Here is a 6,064-nt window from a genome sequence, read left to right on the forward strand (position 1 = left end):
AAAAAAAGTTCTTAGGTTCAAAAAAACATTCAGTGAACCGAAAAAGTGAGGTCGGTAATATAGGTATTTAGCTGTGTCACATGCCCTTAAAATATTTTTTTTTTACATCTTTTATTATTAAGCTTTTTACTTAAACGTAGTTTTCTTTCGGCTCTTGCATTTCTCAAAGTTTGAGACCGATATTTTACGTATAAAAAAAGTTGGAACGTTCAAAAAATGTTGAGGTTCAGAAAAAAGATGAAATAATTTTCAGTGACGTTCCTACCAAAATGGAGTATCTAAACGTACTTTATTGTACTCTAATACATTTCCCAAAGTTTCAGCTCGATATTTTATTTACAAAAAAAGTTCTTAGGTTAAAAAAGACATTCAGTGAACTGAAAAACTGTGGTCGGTAATATAGGTATTTAGCTGTGTCACATAACCTTAATCAAATAGTTTAACTTACTAACAAAATAGTTCAATTTTCGATCAAAAGATTATTTTTGTATTAAAAATTACGATTTTTTAACAAAATACATGAATTTTCGACTAAAAAAAAAATCAATTCGCAACCCAAAAAGGTCTAGTTAAATTTTCTGAGTTAAAACAAAAAGACAAATTTGAAATTAAGATTTTTCAGCCAGGAAAGGAAAAAAATTCAACCAAAGTGTGAAATTTGCAATCAAAACAGATGAACTCTCAAAGAAAAATGTAATAATTGATGAGTAAATAAATAAATATTTTAATTTTAAAACTATAAGAGTCCAATTCAAGCAAAAAAGATAAACTTTCAACAGAGAAGATAATTTTTTACCAAAAAGGATAAATTTTCAAACACAATACATCAATTTTGAACCAAAAAATATGACTTCTCTACCAGAAAGGATGATTTCTTTAGCCTGAAAAGGCAAATTATTAACAAATCTTTGTAAATAACTGAATTTTCAACAAAAGAATAAAATTTTCATTAAAAGAGTTAAATTTTTAATCAAAAAGAAATAAATTTCAATCCAGAAAACGAATTTTTTACCCCAAAAGACGAATGTTTAATGAAATAGTCGAATTTTAAGCCAAAAAGTATGAGTTTTGTACCAAAAGTTGAATTATTTTCAATCCAAATTAACGAATTTTCTATTTAAAAAGACGTTTGTTCAAGAAAAAAAAAAATTTCGACCGAAAATGAATAATTTTTATGAAAATAGTTGATTATTTAACAAAATAAATAAATTTTCATGAAAATAGTAGAATTTGTAATAAAAAAAATTAAATTTTAATCCAAAAAAAAACGAATTTTTTATTTGAAGACGAATATTGGACAAAAAAGTTAAAGTTTGTACCGCAAGAGATTAATTTCTAAAGAAATAGTTGAAATTTTAAGAAAATAAATAAATGTCCATTCAAATAGTTGAATTTTTAACAGAAAATAATTAAATTTCAATAAAAAATAAGAACTTTTTTATCCAAATAACAGATGAATTTTCGACTCGAAAAATTACAATTATTTATGAAAAGTGGAATAGTTAAACTCAGTTAAAAAATGAATTTTCAACAAAACATATTCCATTGGAATAATTAAATTTTTAACCTAAAAGATGAATTTTCAAGTAAACTGATAAATATTTAACTAGAACACGTGAGATTTCAACGAATAAAATTGTTAATATTTAACTGGAATAGTTGAATTTTAAATCAGAAAGATTCATTTCTAACTTAAAAAATGATGAATATTTAACTAGAAGAATTGAATTTTTGACCAAAAAGATTAATTTACAGCAAAAAATACAAATTTTTAACTAAAAAATATAATTTTTCAATTGGAATAATAGTTCCATTTTGAGTTAAAAAAAAATTTGTTTTTAAAAAACGAGTTTATCATTCAACCAAATTATTTTATTTTCAACCTAAAAGATAAAATTTCCACTAAAATAAAAACCATTTAATTTAAACACTTAAATTCTTAACAAAAAAGAAGAATTTTTAATCAAGAATATAAACTTGAAAAGGAAAAGATAATTTTCTACAAAAAACATCGATTTTTTATACAAAATATGTGAATTTTCCACGAAATAATTGAATTTTGAATTTAAAGAGATAAATTTTCATCCAAATTTCAACCAAATTAATGAATCTTCAACTGGCATAGTTTAATTTTATGCCAAAAAAATGAATTTTCCACCATAAAGGGTAATTTTCTACGAAAAAAAGGTGTTTTCCACAAAACACATATATTTTCAAACAAAACGTCTAATTTTTAAATTAAAACATAAATTTATTTTTAACAAGATTTTAACTTTTAACTTGAATTTTAAACAAAAAAGAAGAATTTTTAAACAAAAAGATTAACCACCAAAGAAAAATATAATTTTCTAAAAAAAAAAGATTTTTTTTCAACAAAATACGTCAATTTTCAAGAAATTAGTTGAATTTTTAATTAATAAAGAAAATTTTTCATAAAAGTTGTTAAATTTTTAGTTAAAGAAATTAATTTTCAACAACAAAGATTAATTTTCTACACAAAAATACGAATTTTCCACAAAATACACAAATAGTTTAATTTTTAAATTCAAAATATCAATTCCCAAACAAATAATTGCATTTTTAGCAAAAAAGAATAATTTTTAAATAAGAAGATTAACCTTCAGAGAAAAAGATAATTTTCTACAAAAAAAAAAAAAAAAGATTTTCAACAAAATACGTCAATTTCCAACCAAATAATTGAATTTTAACCAAAAAAGATAAATTTATTTTTAACAAAAGAGTTTGACTTTCAACCAAATATTTTTTATCCACCCAAAACGATGCACTTTCAAACTAAAATGATACTTATTTAACTGGAATATTTAAATTTTGAACAGAAAAAAGAATTTTTAAATAAAAAGATTAACCACCAAAGAAAAATATAATGTTCTGACAAAAAAATGTTTTCAACAAAATACGTAAATTTTCAATTTAAAAATAAAAATTTTCATACAAATTGTCGAATTTTTAAATAGAAAAGATGAATTTTCAACAAAAATTGAATAGTTAAATTTTCAATTAGAGAATATAAATTAACAAATAAATAATGAATTTTCAAGAAAATAGGTGAATTTTCAATTAAAAAAGACAATTTTTTATAAAAATTGTCGAATTTTGAACTAGAAAAGATGAATTTTCAACAAAAAAAAAAGGAATAGTTAAATTTTCAGTTAAAGAAATTAATTTTCAACCATAAAGATTAATTTTCTAGATAAAAAATACAAATTTTTCACAAAATACATAAATTATCAAACAAATAGTTTAATTTTTACATTAAAAATATCAATTTCCGACCAAATAGTTCAATTTTTAGCAGAAAAGAATAATTTTTGAACAAGAAGATTAATATCCAAAGAAAAAGATAATTTCCTACAAAAAAAAAATTTTTAACGAAATCGTTGAATTTTCAATTATAAAAGAAATACTTTTATACAAATTGTTGAATTTCGAACTAGCAGAGTTTAATTTTTAAATTCAAAATATCAATTTTCAACTAAATGTTTGAATTTTTAGCAAAAAAGAATCGTTTTTAAACAAGAAGATTATCCTCCAAAGAAAAATATAATTTAATACAAAACAAGAAGAGTTTTCAACAAAAACGTGAATTTTCAATTAAAAAATAAAATTTTTCATACAAATTGTCGAATTTTGAACTAGAAACGATGAATTTTCGACTAAAAATATAATAGTTAAATTTTCAATTAGAGAAATTCATTTTCAACCATAAAGATTAATTTTCTACACAAAAAATAAGAATTTTACACAAAGTATATAAATTAACAAATAAATAGTTTAATTTTTAAATTCAAAATATCAATTTCCAACCAAATAGTTGAATTTTTAGCAGAAAAGAATCATTTTTAAACAAGAATATTAACTATAAAAGAAAACGATAATTTTCTCCAAAAAAAAGAACCTCAAGATTTTTTAAACAAAATACGTGAATTTTAATAAAAATAGGTGAATTTTCAATTAAAAGACAATTTTTCATACAAATTTTCGAATTTTGAACTAGAAATGATGAATTTTCAACAAAAAATGGAATAGTTAAATTTTCAGTTATAGAAATTAATTTTCAACCACAAAGATTAATTTTCTAGATAAAAAATACAATTTTTTCACAAAGTACATAAATTATCAAACAAATACTTTAATTTTTACATTAAAAATATCAATTTCCAACCAAATAGTTCAATTTTTAGTAGAAAAGAATAATTTTTAAAAAAGAAGAGTAACCTCCAAAGAAAAAGATAATTTTCTACAAAAAAAAAAAGAGAAAAGATTTTTCAGCAAAATATGTGAACTTTAAATTATTAAAGAAATATGTTTATATGAATTGTTGAATTTCGAACTAGAATAATTTAAATTTTAAATTCAAAATATCAATTTTAACTTCTCAATTCGAATTATAATTCTTTAAAAAAAAGTAACTGTTCCATGTAAAAAATTCCCTGTTCCAAGTGAAATAACATTTCTTTATTCCCTGTCCACAAATAAAAACGATAATTATTTTCTAAAATTCCCTATTTCAAGTAAGGATAAATTAGCAGCGAATAAAACGTGATAAATCTATTTTTTTTTAATAATTGTTTTATTAAGTTTGAAATATCAATTTGATTATTCAAATTAAGTTAGCTAAAAATTCTCACAATTAATAAAAATTGCAACAGGTTTTTCTTATAATGAAAAATAATAAACATTCAATGATAAATTATTTAAATAGGGTTTTTAAATTAAATCCTCGCGTTATTTCCCGGTCAAATCGGCACCCTTTGATCCGAAAACATAAGACTTTTTAATTAAAAACAATTAATTTTTAACCAAAAATGATGAATTTTAATGATAAATAAATTTTCATAAAAAATAGTTCAATTTTTAACCAAAAATATTGAAATTTCAATCCGAAAGCACGAATTTTTGCAATCAAAAATGATTAGTTTTGAGGATAAATAAATTTTCATAAAAATAGTGTCATTTTAGTCAAATATACTAAAAATTTCTATAGAATTTCACTAAAAAATGAATTTTCAATTAAAAAAAAAAAACGAATAATCAATAAAACAGTTAAATTTTCAACCGAAAAAGATTAATTTTTAAGATAATGAAATTTTCAACAAAATAGTTGAATTTTAGCCAAATATACTACAAATTTCTATAGAATTTCACTAAACAATGAATTTTCTATTTTAAAAAAAGAATGATCAACAAAATAGTTGTAATTTCGGCAGAAAAAGATTAATTTTTAAGAAAATATTTTAATTTCCAACAAGATATTCTAATTTTCAACAAAATAGTTGAATTTTAGCCAAATATACTACAAATTTCTATAGAATTTCACTAAACAATGAATTTTCTATTTTAAAAAACGAATGATCAACAAAATAGTTGTATTTTCGGCAGAAAAAGATTAATTTTTAAGAAAATATTTTAATTTCCAACAAGATATTCTAATTTTCAACAAAATAGTTGAATTTTTGCCAAACATTCTAAAAATTTCGATATAATTTCACGAAACAATGAATTTTCTATTTTAAAAAACGAATGATTAACAAAATAGTTGAATTTTAGTCAAAAATATACTACAAATTTCGACAGAATTTCACGAAACAATGAATTTTCAATTTAAAAAAACGAATGATCAATAAAACAGTTGAATTTTCAACCGAAAAAGATTAATTTTTAAGATAATGAAATTTTCAACAAAATAGTTGAATTTTAGCCAAATATACTACAAATTTCTATAGAATTTCACTAAACAATGAATTTTCTATTTTAAAAAACGAATGATCAACAAAATAGTTGTATTTTCGGCAGAAAAAGATTAATTTTTAAGAAAATATTTGAATTTCCAACAAGATATTCTAATTTTCAACAAAATAGTTGAATTTTAGCCAAATATACTAAAAATGTCGACAGAATTTCACGAAATAATGAATTTTCTATTTTAAAAAACGAATGATCGACAAAATAGTTGTATTTTCGGCAGAAAAAGATTAATTTTTAAGAAAATATTTGAATTTCCAACAAGATATTCTAATTTTCAACAAAATAGTTGAATTTTAGC

At 20.8% G+C, this 6,064-nt stretch overlaps 1 protein-coding gene across 1 annotated transcript in view; it reads right to left on the reverse strand.

The window, feature by feature from the left end:
* The window catches only part of LOC117181924 (histone acetyltransferase KAT8), a 34,186-nt gene that overhangs the window by 17,981 nt on the left and 10,141 nt on the right, over nt 1–6,064 (reverse strand). The window lies entirely within an intron of this gene.

This window comes from Belonocnema kinseyi, chromosome 10 (genome assembly GCF_010883055.1).
Source record: "Belonocnema kinseyi isolate 2016_QV_RU_SX_M_011 chromosome 10, B_treatae_v1, whole genome shotgun sequence".
In the NCBI taxonomy this organism is placed as follows: Eukaryota; Metazoa; Arthropoda; class Insecta; order Hymenoptera; family Cynipidae; genus Belonocnema; species Belonocnema kinseyi.